Below are 18,191 nucleotides of genomic sequence, written 5' to 3'. Positions count from 1 at the left end.
CTCGAGAAAGTCTGGAGAAGGGAACCAACACCGGACAACATGACCACCTTCAAGCTTGCCACCCGGAAGCACCACCAGCTGATCCGCGCCACCAAGAAAACTGCATTCAAGGACCGGCTGGACAACAACGCACACAACTGCAAGGAACTCTTCAACATCGTGAAAGAGCTTTCCAACCCCAGCGCAGGAAACAACGACATCACCCCATTGCAAGACCTCTGCAACTCGGTCGCCTCCTACTTCCACAACAAGATCGCGGACATACACAACAGCTTCAGCACCCAACCTACGCACACCACGACCGAACCACCGCCCCCCACCACCACCCTCCGCGCCTGGACTCCGATCAGCACCGAAGACACCGTCAGCATGATGAACTCCATCCACTCCGGATCTCCGACCGACCCCTGCCCCCACCACGTCTTCAACAAGGCCGACGCTGTCATCGCACCCCACCTGCGGGACATTATCAACACCTCCTTCGACACCGCCACCTTCCCTGAGAGCTGGAAGCACGCCGAACTCAGCGCTCTACTCAAGAAACCCACAGCGGACCCCACCGAACTCAAGAATTACCGCCCCATCTCGCTCCTCCCGTTTCCAGCCAAAGTCATCGAGAAGACCGTCAACAAGCAGCTGGCCGCCTACCTCGAGACGAATGGATCCCTCGACCCCTCGCAGTCTGGCTTCCGAGCCAACCACAGCACCGAGACCGCCCTCATCGCTGCCACCGACGACATCCGAGCCCTGATGGACAACGGAGACACAGCGGCCCTCATCCTCCTAGACCTCTCCGCGGCATTCGACACTGTCTGCCACCGCACCCTAGTACAGCGCCTCAGCAACGTCGGAATCCAGGAGAAGGCTCTGGAATGTATCAGCTCCTTCCTCGACGGAAGAACACAGAGAGTCCGCCTACCACCGCACAAGTCAGAGGCCACCGAAGTCATCTGCGGCGTCCCTCAAGGATCCTCGCTGAGCCCCACCCTCTTCAACGTCTACATGAGCCCCCTCGCGGCCATCGCACGCCAACACAACCTCAACATAATCTCCTACGCCGGCGACACCCAGCTGATCCTCTCCCTGACCAACGACCCCGCCAGAGCCAATCTGCACGAAGGGATGAAAGATGTAGCCGAATGGATGACGACCAGCCGCCTGAAACTGAACTCAGACAAGACGGAGGTCCTCATCCTGGGCTCTTCACCCTCCGCCTGGGACGACTCCTGTTGGCCTCCCGCCCTGGGCACCGCACCCTAACCTACAGACCACGCACGCAACCTGGGCTTCATCCTGGACTCCTCCCTCTCCATGACCAGGCAAGTCAACTCCGTCTCCTCGGCGTGCTTCAACATCCTACGCATGCTACGGAAGATCTTCTGGTGGATCCCCACCGAGACCAGGAAGACCGTCACCCAGGCCCTCGTCACCAGCCGACTGGACTACGGCAACGCCCTCTACGCCGGTACCACCGCCAAGCTACAGAAGAGACTCCAGCGGATCCAGAACGCCTCAGCCAGACTCATCCTCGACATCCCACGAACCAGCCACATCTCCGGACATCTGAGAGACCTGCATTAGCTCCCCGTCAACAAAAGAATCACCTTCCGCCTCCTCACCCATGCACACAAAGCCCTACACGACCAAGGCCCGAGCTACCTCAACAACCGAATCAACTTCTACGCTCCCAAAGGCCACCTCCGATCAGCCAACCACGCCCTCGCCGCCGTCCCCCGCATCTGAAGAGCGACAACTGGAGGAAGGTCCTTCTCCTACCTGGCCGCCAAGACCTGGAACTCCCTGCCGACCGACCTGCGCCTGACCCAAGACCACCTCTCCTTCAGGAAGAAGCTGAAGACCTGGCTGTTCGAGCAGTAAACGGCACCCCCCTCCCCCCAGCGCCTTGAGACCCTACGGGTAAGTAGTGCGCTCTATAAATGTCTTTGATTGATTGAATGGTTACAGATCAACAGACCCCTACCCCCACATATGTCCGGGGAAATACTTGCGGTTAGAAGAGGAGAGTGGGTGGGTAGAAACACTAAAACTATAGCAGGGGATGTCATAACCGTTAATTTCAGAAATACAGCGGTAGTGAACCACATATGCAGTGCACCCACTAGTGGAGCAAATACTCAAATTCACCCACTTCCCCTTTCTTATTTCTACCCGATGGTACATAGACAATACACTCCGAAAACTAATTTCACTCTAAATAGGGCCTATCCTCAAGCTCCCCAGCATGCCTTCCATCAGTGGCAATCATCTTGGCCTGGCCCATCTGTAGTTGATCCTTTTCTTACCCAATTTACCCATTGGAACCGGTTTTGTGCTCTCGATGAGGTAGATTGACTCATCTCTGAGCCAATTAGTATCCCTTCTTTATATTTGAAACAAGGGGAGGAGGAGCATACACTGACCGGTTGGCACACTAAGAGCCCCAAGCTATCAACTGAGATAGTTCCAACTAGTATCATCTTTTCAACCAATAGAGTGTCCGGGACTGCACAACAACAGTGGGAGCGATAGTAATCCTGATAAGGGTTCAATAAAAATACTTAGCTGGAACCTTGCAGGCATCCATAGGAAACTGGACTTGGTAGAGGCGCATAAAATTTGCCTGTTCCAAGAGACTTGGAGTGTTGAACCACTCCACCGGTTGGTTTTGTAACGTACTTTGTGCCCGCTGTGAAAGCCACACAAGGAAAGGGTCGTCCCTCTGGGGGGCTTATTATCTGGGTAAGCACTTCTCTTAACTGCCATATTTTATCTAAGCATGGTAATAGCCCAGATTTATTAGCAATTGTACTGAGAAATCATAATAGGGGCTTATCCCTTGCCTTGTACAATGTTTATGCCAGAGGAACTAAAAATGGGTTGACGTCCCTAGTAATATCCACCCTTGAAACAGAACTAAGAGATCACGCAGAAGGCGATTATACCTTAATAGCAGGCGATTTTAATTGTACATATGAACCACTCCCTATGGAGGGTAGTTCAGACCTAAGTGAGGATGATAGTAGATGGGGTATTCCAGTACTATTTATTGCCCCGATAAAAAGATGGTCACGAACTGCAGTCCAATTAAATGCTCTAACATTGGAGTTTGGCTTAAGAGCCACGAACGGCCGTACAATTTCTGATTGCCTAGGTGCTCCCACTTTCAACAGGGTTGATCAAACCTCGAGAATTGACTATATCCTGTTGGATTTAAAACTTTGGGGACTGGTTAAGGATATGGTTGTCCAACCCACCGTGGAGAGCGATCATAACTCGCTTTCCTTATCTTTACACATCCCTGGCCTAGTAAAGTAATCGCACCCTTCCCCAAATGCACTCATAAAACCACTGTTGCATCCTGTGGACGACGTCTTAAGTGGAATAAAATTGCCACTGACGCTGTCAAACTTTCTACCATTAAGGAATTACTTCGGACTTCTCAGACCGAATTAGATGCTACCAATCTGGCCCATTCAGCTGAAAAGGCGACGTCTATTTTCGAGGCAGCTGTCAAGTCTATAGGGGATGTATTCCAGGGTAAGGGGTTCGTAGGGGGGAATCCATCTCAGTGTAAACCCAAGGGGAAGCACGACTGGTACACCCCAGCATGCAGACGGGCAAAGTCACTTTTAATAGAGGCCGTTAAAGGAAAATCCCAACCCTTGGTACAGATAGCCAGGAAAGAGTATAGTGGGAAGAGGAGTACTGGCGTACTCTTAAAGAGGCTAGCTCTAAGAGGGACTCAAAATGCTTCTGGGACACAATAAGAGCCAGAAACAGACCCGACACTGATCAGATAACATGTAATATCGCAAGTCAGGCGTGGGTCAACCATTTCTCAAAGTTATACCCTGCTGATGAAGTTAGCGCAGGGAAATTACCTGAGATTGATTTGGATTGGGCGACTCTACAGGAAAGCTCTGACTTACAATAAAAAAGTGGAGTATGCCATAAGCTCTATCAGGCCCCAAAAAGCAGCTGGACCGGATGGCATACCGGGGGATCTGTTGAGATCAGATATCCAGAAGTGGGGAAAATTCATCTACTGCCTTCTCGTTGCCATCTGTAGGGGTGCACCGATTCCCACATCATGGAAAGGGGCGGAGGTTGTCCCCATCTATAAAAAAGGCGCCAGAGATGATCCATCCAATTATAGACCAATTAGTCTGTTGGATATTAGCCAAAACGTAGTTGGCAAGGTCCTATTGGTCAGAATATTGGATTGGATAGATCAAAATAATATTCTCTCCGACTACCAGGCAGGGTTCCGAGTGGGCACTGGCACAATCGAGCAAGCCTTTAGGCTAATGATGATATATTGGAAGGTAGTGGTTATAGGCAAGGGCAGTCTTTATCTCGCTTTTATCGATTTAAAGACTGCCTTTGACCTTGTACCGAGGGAGACCCTCTGGGGTGTCTTGGCAGACATGGGGTTGCCGCACTATATCCTCTCATTACTTATTAGGCTCCATGAAAACAGTTTTGCCCAGATAAGGTGGGGCCCAGAGGGTGAAAAAACTAGCAGCATCCCGGTAGAGAGGGGGGTCCGCCAGGGATGTGTCCTAGCTCCCACCCTTTTTCCCCTTACATCAATGGGGTGGTCGAGCATCTTCGGAGACATCCTTCAGATGAACCATCCCTGGCTGGAGAGCGTATACCAACCCTACTCTTCGCGGACGATACGCTTTTGATATCGAAAACCCCGAATGTCCTCCAAAGACTTTTGAACAATTTTCAGTCCTTTTGCTCTGAACGGGGTTTGATTATTAATACCGAAAAGACGAAGTATCTTGTGCTGAATCCCTCAAAAAAAACAATTCGCCCTCTTACCCTGAATGGAGAACCTTTGGGGAAAGTAGAAGTTTTTGACTATCTAGGCATACGGTTGTCCCACAAAATGCAATGGGCCCCTCATTTGGATAAAATGTTGCTAACCCACAAATGTCTAACAGGAGCCCTATTGAAAGAACAACACTCTTGTGTTATTAGACCCATATCTACTGTTCTTGAAATTTATACAGCCAAAGGGGTTAGCTCTGCTCTTTATGGGGCTGAGTTATGGGGCTCATCTATTACAAATGAATTGCCAAGATCTAAGAGGAAAGTTTGCGGAGCAATTATGTCCCTCCCGCAAGGTCCCGCTAATGCTGGATTTAGGTTGTCGCCCAATTGACGACAAAGCAAAACTTCGGCCATTGCTGTTATGGGCCCCCCTGTGGCGAGTACAGGAACTTGACAAATATACGCAAGGCCTTTCAGAAATGATGTCACTTCCAGGATGGCAGAAAATTAAATGGTTGAGAGATATGAAAATCTTGTTATCCAATTTGGGCCTAAAAGAATCATGGCTAAACAGATCCTCTCCACCAAAAGAAACTCTCAAAACTCTGTACTGGAATTGGATAACGTCAAAAAGGGACACTAATGATTGCTTGGGCAGACTAACGGAATATTTCCTGAACTATAAGGACCTGCCAATACGAGAACTATACTTAGACTTAATCGAGAAACCTTTTGACAGGGCCCTTTATTTTAAATTCAGAGCAGGTACTCTTCCTTTGTATGCATTTTCATCACGGTGGAAACCGCCCGGGCAAACCACAGAGTTCTGTCCAGTGTGCATAGGCAGACCAGAGACAGTGGCGCATTTCTTGTTTGAATGCGGAGAGTATACCCTGCCACGGAAGAAATGGCTTAAACATCTATGTCGCCAGCTAGGCACTAGGCGTCATGCGGAGGCAATACGCATACTCAGGTCTGACTGTTGTACCTTATATGCTTGCATTCTTGCAAAATTTTTATCATGGGCTTGGTCCATTAGATCCAAGAGGCTTAAATCAATTGTTTAATCCGTTTTTAAATCACATTATGAAATATCTCTTTTTCCCAATGAATTTTGAATTTTTTTTTAATTAACTGTATATTAAATTTCTTGTGTTTTGTTTATCTTGTCATTTTAAATATGAAATTGTGTATTTTAGATGAAGCTTTTATGATAATTTTTATCGAAATAAAGCTTTCTTGACTTGACTCGAAATATGTGGGTGATTATGTAAAAAGAGGCACTTTCCAACAATGGGTTTCTTTGGTTTCAAAGTGATCAGTTCCTCGCATTCATTCAAACAGACATGGATGCTCACTACTGAAGCAGGCACCTTTTTTTGAGCAGCTTGCTTAAGATATTTCTCGTATATTTTTCTTATTGAAAGAGGCCAACATGACCTGCAGTTTCTCCATATATGTCCATGTTCTTGTGATTGAAATTGCAGCTGTTTGTATGTTCCTCGCCTATGCTTGAACTGCTATTGCACAATAGTGTAGTACCAACCTGCACCGTCATACTCTTTTCTGCTACACTAATGCTCCAAGAGTGTATAGTCTTCCTCATCAAGTGTTCTTCATCTCTTTCAAAGCAGTAGTCATATAATCCATTCTCTGCTCAGTCTTAACAGATTTTGGTACATTAGCGCTCCCTTCCAAGTAGTGCATATAGTCTGTCGTTTTTTTCTCACGTCCTGTGGTCATACAAGGATATCAATTTTGGAAAAATTCAGCTGCCAGCTCCTGCCTCAACTGTCTTCAACTGCCATTATTATGTCATGTCCTGAGATGCCTTGTTCCTGATTGCAACAAACACTTTTGCAGCTACCAAATTCAGCACTGCCGCAATCCATTTGACTAGAGTGCACTCTTACATTTAATGGAGTAATGTTTAAAGCTTCCACCTGGTCTGGTAACAGGAGATAGGTGTAGAGGGAGGTTTCAAGTTTTATAGACCTTAAGATAAGATGCAGATATAGAATAACTATCTTAGGAACGTATGACGTTGTCGAATTTTACTTCTTGATTATGACTAATGGTTTCTGGAATTACCTCCTTATATTGCTTTTGGCGTCCTTGATCTTTTTCGCTCTATAGATTTCACCACCAGGTACAAGAGGGCATTTCATGTCTTTAGTGCTCTTACGTACAGCCTAAGAGAACGATCAAATCAATGACCGACACCTCATCATGGCCATGGTGCTTGAGATTTGTGTGATGGGACTGAAAAGACAAATTTACCAACAAAGAGCAAATTATGTTTCTCATGCTGATGTACTGTGACAAAGAGCCTTAGGGCCTCTCATTGTTTTTATTGGCTTTTTTAATTAGTTTTTTTATTGTATTAGTGAATGTATCTTCTACATGTATTGTAGGTGGGGTGTCAATGGCTTGCTATAATCTATATGTAAGTAATTTTGTAATGGACATTGATATCTAACCACTGATTTGTCCCTACTATTTGTGGATGTCAGCGAGACATTTTCATTATGCTTCAGCGGCTGTATAGATATCAGGTTTCTTCTATGAAAAGTCTATCCTAAAAGCCACTTTCAATTTAACTGCTCAATTGAAAATTTTCTTTGGACCATTGATGGGAGAGCATGTATTAGGAAACAAGGGGGAACCCAGTGCCCCTGGTACCTGGGTGATACAATAATTCAAAGAAACAGTGGTCCCTGTGGGGGAAGTGTAAACTTCAACTTCCTTGGTAATGACACATAACCATCTAAGGATTAGTCTTGAAAAAAACTGAATAATTTTATTAATGACATCATAATTAGAATCTGACAAAAACAGAATAAATAAATAAAGCTTTTTCATTTAAATACTTTTTAAGACAAAGTGGTGCTCGCAAACACTCAGCGATACAAAAGGGGATGATGGACGGAGCGTTTGAGCAAATCAAACACTCACCCCCAGTCAACTGATCTGGGTTTAATCCATCACCATTCTTTAGCTCACTCAGCCACCCCAGTTCAGACATGGCCATATGCAAATCAGTCTGACCCTGTGCCTCATGGGAACAGTCCAGCTCGAACTGCCAAGCCATGTCTTCCTTGGACCGGAGACAAGCATCCTGGGACCGGTTTCGGATTCATAATCCTCATCAGCCAGGCTATCTTGAATCCAGTGGCCAAACACTCAGCGGCACAGTGAAAGTGAAACAGGTGAGTATGTACGGTGCACAGGTGCTATGCAATACATATACAAGAGTAGTGACTGATATGATTGCAATGGTGTTCTATACACACTCTGGAACAGATTGACGGACCGCGGACTCACCTGCTCGTTTTACCATACTCACCTGGGTCCATAAAACAACATACACACTTTGAAATGGCAAACTTATGCTTAACCAAATTGTTTAACCATTCAAGACCTATACCATATGACTTACCAATCCTAGTCACTGGTACCTAGAGTCCTAAAGGATCAAGGGTGTTAGCATATTAGGCAGTAAATAAACGTTTGCACTCTTAAATACCACAAACTCGAGAAAGGTTTACATTCTTTATCTTATGTAAATTTCTTAAAGGTTAAGGTCCATTATCAATTTTCAATTAAATCACATTTATTAAGTAGAACAATGATTAAAGCATAAATATGCATATGATTGAAAAGAAAATGGCATTAGCATTTTGTTGTATTTAGCCTGTCTCTTTTCTACCTCTGGGATGTCATACTCATTCACATGATGTCACCACTAGAGCCTTGGGTGACATCATGGAGTGTTTGGGGCTTAGCCTGTTGACAACTGGCAGTTGGAACCAGGCAGGCTCAGTGGCAAGCTGGTCACTCCTGGTGGGTCTTAGCTACTTGTTATGTTATGTTATGTTAAGCTCATTTATTATGCGCACAGATGCTCCAGCGAAGGAGCGTCCTGGCGCCCGACAAGGTAGCAACACAACACAACTGGACATAACAAAGCAGAAAGAATTTTAAGGAAACAAAAAAGTTTTTACCGCTCGACGGAAAGAGAGCAGATCCCCAAGGGCACGAATCGCAAGGGGAAGGGAGTTCCACAACACTGCGGCGCGAACTTGAAAAGAGCGGCCGCCTGCCCTGCAACGCTTGAAACGGGGGACAACCGCAAGTTCTAGGTCCGAAGATCTTAAAGCCCAGACCGGAACATAGCGGGACAAAAGGTTGGAGAGGATCATAACAGGGGATCCCTTGAGAATCTTGTAGGCTACACAAAGGACCTTGAACTGAATCCTTTGCGCAATCGGTAACCAATGCAGCTTACGCAAGGTGTTAGCAGTTGGACAAAATCTAGGAATGCCCACAACAGCTCTCGCCGCGGCATTCTGTACACGCTGCAGGCGGGTGATTTCCGACTGATTTAATCCCGCTAGAAGGGAGCTGGCGTAATCAAGCCGAGAAATCACGGTTGCTTGAATCACAAGTTGCCTGGTGGTGGCATCAAAAAATTTTAGTCAAGGCCGTAGTCCGCGCAAAATGCCAAAGCAGCAGGCCGCCGTGCGCTTAGTATGGCAGACAAAGGTGAGAGTTGGATCGAGCCAAACCCCAAGGTTTTTTAACTCAGCGACCGGGGATGGCTCCCCAGAGTTCCGTTTGCTTGACAAAGATCATGATCTCCGTCTTGCTTGTGTTCAGCTGGAAACAGTTGGAAGTCATACAGCTGGCGACCGCCTGAAGTCCCTTCTGGAATCTGGGGGCATCCACATCCGCATCCCCGCTGATCGTGACCGCTAACTGGGTGTCATCGGCATATGACACCATGGTCATACCCCAATGCCTGACAACCTCAGCCAGCGGACTTCTTATTAATAACATCTTGAAGACTTGACTTTAATGAATAAAGCAACCTAAATGATACCAGGCTCCCGGCTTCTATTTACAACATTTTTGGCGACTTTGAGGCATTTTGGAGCGAATTTACAACGTGCAGACAACGGGAACAAGAAGTAAAGAACCCACAGCGTAAAGGAAAAGCAAGTATTAAGGAACTATTTAAGGTACTAGAGCCTGTGTGTTGCAAGAACTTAAAAAAAATTAAAGAAAGTTTGAAGCTTAAAAGAAGACAAGACATCCATCCTGGTAAGTCCCACCAGTGTCCTACGTAATCAGGACGGCCTGCAAACCCAGGGTGTAGATACATGAGCTAGATATTGTGGCACAGTCGGTGAAATTCACTAGTGTGTGAAAACGCTGAAATCAATATTATGTGCATATGGCCATTGGAACGATGTTGTTACTTTGATTCAACAAGCGTGCAGTTCAGTATATCTTAATTCAGCAAGTGTGCTGTTCACTCCTGTAATCACTCATTGAGATCGAGCGATTTTTGGGACTGCTGTTCAGCACTGTATTTACTCTCTGTTATCAAGCGGCTGAGAGGAAAGGCACCGTGAGGGTGTGAAGGACGAGCATTGGCTTCAGCTGTCACTTCTTGAGCTTGCGTGAATTGGGAGTGAGCAACGTGGCGGATGTATTTTTGAGCAGTTTAAGCTGTCACATCGTGTGCCTGGAACATTTCAAAGTGAACAACACGCAGCACGCAGCAGATGTGCTAAAAGCGGTTTGAGCTGTCAAAATGAAGAACACACAGCGCTTGTATTTATAAACTGACTGGAGTCATGCACGTACTTTGGGAATGTTTGGGAATATTTTTCTTCAACATTACTCGAACTGCGCAATGGGAAAGGCACGACTGGAGATGGCTGTATTTGAAAGATGAGTGAGGTCATACTGATGGGAAATGCGCGACTGGAGGTGCGCCACAGATACTTTGACTATCGTTGCCTTTTTGAACATCACAGATCATCATTGTTGTAATGTCATAAACAGAGCTGCGCAGTCTGGAATGCTTAACTGTCACTTTTTAAAAGAGAAGGGCATGAGGAACGCCAGAAGCCTACCTTCTCGCTTCAGCTCCTTGTGACGTTTGTTCTTACTGCAATTACACGTTGTGAGCGGTGGCGTGTCCAGAGCCACCCGGTGCGACGCAGGGTGCTTGCTGCTGCCTTGGGATGTCATTGTTTTACGGAGGAGCCTAAGCGCGACCATTACTTTCAAGACGTATTTACATGAACAAGGGGGGAAAGTGCAGCGAAACTGCGGCTGACAGAAGTAGGAGTCGAGATTGTCGGGCAGACTGGAGGTTGTGAACACTTTTACAAGGCTACTGCTACATGGGCTGAGACAGGTGTCATTTGGAGAGCATTCCGCCTTTTGAAGACAAGATACCCTCGGGTGAGAGACCACTCACAGGAGCATGGGACTTTCTTTAACATTATTTTTGAAGGTCATTTTTTTAGTGTTTGTCTCGTGCTTTCAGGGAGTGGTGGTTGGTGAGTGTGTAATGGTTTTTTAGTCTCTTTTCTGTTCATTTTGGCGTGAAGTGTGCCTTGCGCAGTATGTTTCAGGGTGAGAGTGTTTTCTTTTAGGTATGGTTGGTGGCAGGTTAATGGCGAGTACAGTGTGTTCATCTATAGTGTGTTGTGTTTGGACTGTTGTCAGTCACACTGAGTATTTCCAGGTGTCGTGAGTGGCGTGTGAGTGGCAAGTGCCGTATTATTGTGCACCTACAGGGTGGTGTGCATTTATAGCATGTTGTATTTGGGGTCAGGAGGGCCCTGTACAGTTTATTGTAGGAGGAGTTGAAATCTGTATACACGGTTTGCATGTGTGGTTAGGAGTTGGAATTTATAAACTTCTGTACTTCTATTTAAAAGAAGTGTACCCTGTCTCATCTATGGTTTTGGGACGGTTATGGTTCACGGGTGAGAAGTACCCTGTTACGGTTTAGAGTCTGTTTTTAAAATTTAAGGGTGGTGAGTATCCCATTAGGAAATTGGGGGCGGAGCAATGATTACTCCAAGGTGCAGTTCATGGGGAGAGTTGTACCCCGTTGAGTGCCCCACTTAGAAAATTGGGGACGGAGCAATGGCTACTCCAAGGTGTAGTTCACGGGGAGGGTTGTACCCCGTTACGGAGCAAAGTGAACTCCATTAATTTTGGCACAAAATCAGTTTGTGTTTGTGTTTCCCAAGGAAAGGGGATGGGACTTGGGACTAGTTGTGTTTGGGACGAGTTGTGGTTGACTCGTGTTCGCAACTGTTTGGGATGTGTTAGTAACTTTGTCTTTTAGTTTGTACTGTGTACTTTTATATGGACGTGTGCACTCAAGCTAATTTTATCTATTATATTTTTCATCTTGTTGATTTCCCTAAAGAAAGGAGATGTGTTGTATTTAGCCTGTCTCTTTTCTACCTCTGGGATTTCATACTCATTCACATGATGTCACCACTAGAACCTTGGGTGACATCATGGAGTGTTTGGGGCTTAGCCTGGTGACAACTGGCAGTTGGAACCAGGCAGGCTGAGTGGCAAGCTGGTCACTCCTGGTGGGTCTTCGCTACTTCTTATTAATAACATCTTGAAGACTTGACTTTAATGAATAAAGCAACCTAAATGATACCAGGCTCCCGGCTTCTATTTACAACACATTTGAACATAGGGTGGGTAGAAAAAAGAAACAATACAATGACAAACCCACATTTATTATAGTTACCTAGATTGCTGTGAAGACCAACCCTTGCCACGGGGTGGTTTAAAGGATAGAACCCCAAAGTGTAGGTGCCAGCAGGAAAGAACAGGTGCAGACCAGAATCAGGAAGGTTACGGACCGAATTGGATCAGGACAGGACCACCAGAGGCTAGGACCGGCACCCACAGCTAAAGTTCAAACGCCAGCATTGTAAACTCTCTCTGCAGCTAACAGTCAGACCCCGATTGGGTTATCAAACTCCATTCCAGGACCCCGATTGGGTTATCGAATCTTCTGACAGAGTTCTCTGCCAGCACCTCTGCTCTTGATCGCCTATTGAGTGCGTTGGGTCAGTGACAGGTCAGCAATTCAGACAAGTCAGACAATCTAACTAGCTAAGCCTACCTTAGTTACACCATTTTCCAGGGCAGTGTACCACCCCCCATTATTGCAAATGTGTGAATTCCATCAATTTGATTGGTCAAAAAATGAGGAGACGTCATCACACCATACCAGTTATGAGGTCATGCTCTTCAATATTTAGATCGATGTTCCTGCCCAATATTTTATTTCCCATGCACTTTTATTCCACCCGGCAATGAATGTTTCAATAGTAAATACAATGTATACATTGACATCCTCTTGGAGATTCAGGAGGTCGCGTTCTCACGAATATCTTCCAGCAAGTCTGTAGCTGGCATGAATTCAATGCCAGTGCTTCAGGAATTTGAGCTTCTCTGCACAGGCACAGTTCCTCTAAAGATGGAGTTCAGAAATACATATCAGGCCCAAAATAGGATACATGCAAAGTAGGAGAGAAAGAATTTTAGTGTAAGAAATAAATGAATGCACTGTATACCACTTATCTCTACTCTATACCCATTATTTTATTTTAACTATGGCATTAGTCATTATGCAGGACGAACAACTTAGTAAAAGCAATAGTGCAAGCGTTAACACACAGAGTAGCCATCTTAGTTCTTGTGTGCAGAAGCAAAGATTTCCCACCAAGCAGAGAGAATACGTCATGTCACGTGAGTATGACAGATGCATGCGCAGAAAAATTCCCGCGTTGCGGTGGCCATTTTGGGTTAATCGAGTTACGGTTAGTAAAACCACACAGGCGAGCTTCCCCTAGATACTAGAAATGTCGTGTGGTACAATTATTAGTAAACGAAACATGTTAATTGGTATGTTACAAATTATTTCGAGAGGGCTGAATACAAGCAAGTCGCTTTACATGGGCAACCTTGCTCCATCAGAGTGATAAGCTCCAAATCAAATAAAAAACAGTACACTAGTATTTTGTCAATGCTTCGACGCCATGCAATTACTAAAGAGGGTCACCTTCAGGACAAAGAAAGAGTGATGGAAAACACTGAGGATGAAAAACCATATATCAGGTGGCTTACAATGAATTACACATAGAAATGTGTGTAATCGTTGGATAATGTAACTTAACTTAAGGATGGCACTCCTAAGGTGGTTGTATATTATATTATAGAATGGTCCACCACAAGGGTTGGATGTACTGAAGTCTAAACAAATAGAATGACTTGCAAAAAAAATAGCAGATATGTTGCACTTTAGAATAAGTGCAAAATTACTAAATAATGTGAAGAACCTACACAAAAAAGCTCTCCAATGCTCAATTAACCTGAAATAAAGGGGCATATAGATTAAATTGATTTCTTCCGCAAAAGGAGGTGAGTACAAGTGTGGTGTCAAAAGGAGAATACCTCACTTGAATGAAAAACACCATACAGGATCGCTGTGAGGGGGAGAGACAATGTATCGCCAATGGTGTACCAAATGTCCCTGAATAGGAATTAAATGGGGTCAGAAAATTTAGAATGGGCCCATCAGCGAGCTATAATGCTAAGAGCTGCTACGGGAAGGCAAAGCTTCCCGCTGCCCAGTCAACAATATTTGAGGAACTGTGAGCACTGAAAAATATTAAATACAAACCATCAGGAAAACAAATAAAACTTAAATAATGGTCCCTCGCACCTTATTATAATAATAATATTAATAATATAATTTGTAAAGCCCATGGTTACTTCACCTGAATTGTCCCAGTGCTAGGAACTTCACTACTAAAACTTGAACACACCAGAAGAACTTGACGGAAACAGAACCAAGTTTTCAGTTTATTTTCTGAAAATGAAGTCAGAGGGAGCCAACTGAAGTTTCCACAGGAAAAGAGTTCCAGATTTTAGAAGCCAAGGGTCTGAAGGTGCAGCCAACAAGTTTAGCTTTCCAAACCCTGGGGATGGAAATCAATATCGCCACAGCTGATCTCAGTGCTCTTTTTGGTACTTACTAAGTGTCCTCTGGATAGGTGGGGCCTTGGCACAAAGTGCTTTGTGACTGTAACAGAGAGCCTTAAATGCGATGGATTCTCTGTTTAATTGGCAACCAGTGAAGTTTCCCCAGTGCCATTCTAATAGAGGCACGCCTTGAGATCCCGAGCAGTATCTCAGCTGCCACGTTCTGCACACGTTGCAGAATATTCAGATGCGAGTGGTTGAAACCTAAATAAAAAATATTGCAGCAATCCTATCTGAAAGTAACAATTGCCTGGACTGCAGTCCTTTAGAAAGTCTTAGAATTCCAAAAACCTTTTCTCTGAGAGAGCATTGATCTTAGCATCAAACAAAATCTTTTCACCAAACCAGATGGCCAGATTCCTCACCTTGGGTTTAGGGGATAGTAGGGGGCCAATGTTGTCTAGCTACCACACGTTAGACCATGTGTTCCGGTGTCTGCCCGATGCCAAGACCATTATTTTCTCAGTATCCAGTTGTAGACAGTTGAGGTCCATGCAAACATTGACATCAGACAGGCATGGCCGTATAGAGGACACCATCTGCTCATTCTTATGAGAAAGCTTGAGGACAAGCTGAGTGTCATCAGTGAAAACCATACTACTAAATGACTACAGCTAAAGACCTCACATAAACATTAAAAAGAGTTGGGCTCAGTGGCACTCCTTGCTGCAAGGGATGAATTGATGATAGAAAAGACTTTTATGATACCCAGAAAGTTCACCCCAGCAAGAATGAGGCCAACCACTGCAGAGCACTACTACTAAAGCTACTATCCCAGAGCTGCTGGACTAAAATATTGTGGGATGAAGAGTCAAATGTGGCACTGAAATCGAACATACGAATGGCCACAGTGTTGCCTTCATTTATAATCCTCCTGGCTGATTCAGAGGCGAACAACAAGGCAGACTCTGTGCTATGAAGAAGGGCAGGAGCCAACTGCATTCCATGAAAGAGCCCATTCTGTACTGACATAGCTCAGTGCACAAGTAGACAAAGCAAATTGAAGGGAATCTTTATGTTTTTCTTTATGTGCTTTTTTAAAGAACCTCAGTGCTTACAAATGTTGTGATACCACAGTTCAGAGTTTAATCATAAGACGCACTTTTAATTGAGTTCAACTTACCATGTTGATAATAATAGGTCTTACTAGTGTTAAGATGCACTTCACAAATGTGGACTGCTCATCCGCGGAAGCAGTGTCCATTTACAGATGCGCATGAGGGCTGAGGCTGCTCAGAATGCTTTTGTGCTTATTGGAGATCAAATGTCTATGTGTAGCGGCACAATAAGGCTGCCAGATTGCCTAAGTTAGTTAATGGAACTGTTCTTAGGGGATGGACCAAAGAAATTCCATGGGCCAGGGGCCATCCCAAATAACTTAACTAAACAGCAACATCAATGGTATTTTATCAACTAGAGAAGCAGAACAGGATGCTCTTTTTACTTACTGAACTTTCCTTTTAATGATGGCCCTATAAAATGGCTAGTTATTGATGTTCCAGTACTTTGCTCTGCATGAATACCAAGTTAAGGGCAATTAGTGTCCCATGCCTCTTCACAGTGTTGTATATTGCACAAATTGTTGATATAACATCTGTCTGTACTCATTCCACTCTTTGGCAGAATATTTTTGCCACCTCTTTTCCCACATTATAGTTGTGTAAAATCTTTTAAAATCCTTATTCATTCCGTCACAGTGATGTGAACATAGAATAAGGTTTCTGTGGTGCTGATCATGAAATGCATTTCATAAATCTCTTTCATCCCCATTCAGATGTGAGACAATCATCTAATATGGAAGGAGAGAAACAATGATTTTTTATTTTACAAAATTGGACCTTTTGCATTGTGTTATAAATGGGTTGTATGTAAAGTCACCCTGTCACAAATGGATTAATTGAGGATTCTTGTATTTACAAAGATTATATATGTTTCCCATGCTTCACCAAATTGAGGTATGGAAAAATAGGCCATTGTATAAGATTCAGCAATCAAGCAAAAATTCTAAGTGCTTTTTTATACTAAATACAAAGTGGGTGAATCACAAAGGCATTAACGGGTGTGTGTATGACTACTCCTGGAATGGTATTTCTCTCACTCACAAATGAAAGACACAACGTTATGGGTATATAGTTATGCAACCCCAGTCCTATCTCTCATTGGTGGAGTTCTTCACTGTGAGTGTCTAGAATTAGCCATTCAAAAAACACTATGGGGCATATTCACAAGGAGCTATCGTAAAATTAACTGCACTTTATTGCAGCCAAAGCCATGATAAATTTACCCCACCATTCACAGGTGTAAAGTTGGACCACAGCCTGCACCACAATAGGGAGCCCTGCCCAGGGCATCATCAGAAGGGCAACAGATGCCATGGAGCAACTGAACGTGAAGCACGGACACCCAAGAGGGCCACAACACCCACCCGGCACCCTCCCAGACCACCACCGAGGCAGCGCAAACAATTACAGTGGCCCCCAGGAAATGCAACTGCCTACCAGGCACAACATCTGACAATGTCACTGTCCACTACAGCCTGAAAGGGACAACCATGCTACGCATCCTGGCCATCATCGCCTAACAGGCCTACAGCACCAATACTGCGGACAACCAACATCCCACCCCACACCAAGCTGCTGGCTGTGCACCACCTATTGGCTCCTGACACACCCCAAACAATACCCGCCAGAGTGGGGGAGTCTCACACCCAGCACGTCCAAGACCCCGACGCCTGTCCTGGACATCACCATCATCCTTGCACCCCAGTCCCCTTACAGCCAACACAATGCGCAGGAACCACTGGAAACCAAGCAAGGACCATTTGCCATAGCCGGATGCATGCACATGTAGGGGGCAATCCCCTGCACACATGTCCCACCTGTGGACCCTGGTGACACAGCACACAATCAGGGCACAAGGAAGAACATGTCACACATCAATGTGCAGGCAACATCCGAACACCGTGGGACATTCATCAATGTCACCTCCAAACACACAGCCAGTGTGGATGATCCCTTCACCCTCCGACAGTCCAAAAGCAACCAGCCATCCAAGGATGGTACAAAGGGAAATGCACAGACCCGTAGCAACTTCCCAATTAACACCCAATTAACATGACCACCCACCCACCAGACACGACAGAACAACTTACAATGGTAACCTGGGTAAGCCATGAACATGGGTATCAACGGCATGGAACCTCAGCCACACAATAGCCGAATGTGGGAGAGGTGGCAAACAGGCATATGTGAAGGATGCAATCGAACCATGATTGGGAAAGTATACAATGCCAAGAGTGGCGGCGAAGTACTGAACTAACCGCAGTATGCAGAACACACCCATATCCACAGTGACATATACCTCTGGTGAATGGAGTGTAGTGGACAGTGGACGCAAACATGTCACCCCAGCCAGTGGGGGTCCTTGCGGACATGTTGCTTGTTACGTCCCACCCGTAAGCATGAGCAGAGTGGGATGGGCCGGCGTACGCCAGGCCAGCATAGGGGTGTGAATAAAAAGCACGT

General features: G+C 45.3%; 1 pseudogene; it reads left to right on the top strand.

Annotated features, from left to right (window-relative positions):
• LOC147710935 (MYCBP-associated protein-like) overlaps window positions 1–18,191 on the top strand; it is a 46,945-nt pseudogene that overhangs the window by 9,441 nt on the left and 19,313 nt on the right.

This window comes from Lissotriton vulgaris, chromosome 5 (assembly GCF_964263255.1).
Source record: "Lissotriton vulgaris chromosome 5, aLisVul1.2, whole genome shotgun sequence".
Lineage (NCBI taxonomy): Eukaryota > Metazoa > Chordata > Amphibia > Caudata > Salamandridae > Lissotriton > Lissotriton vulgaris.
This window is presented reverse-complemented; position numbering and strand designations above follow the sequence as displayed.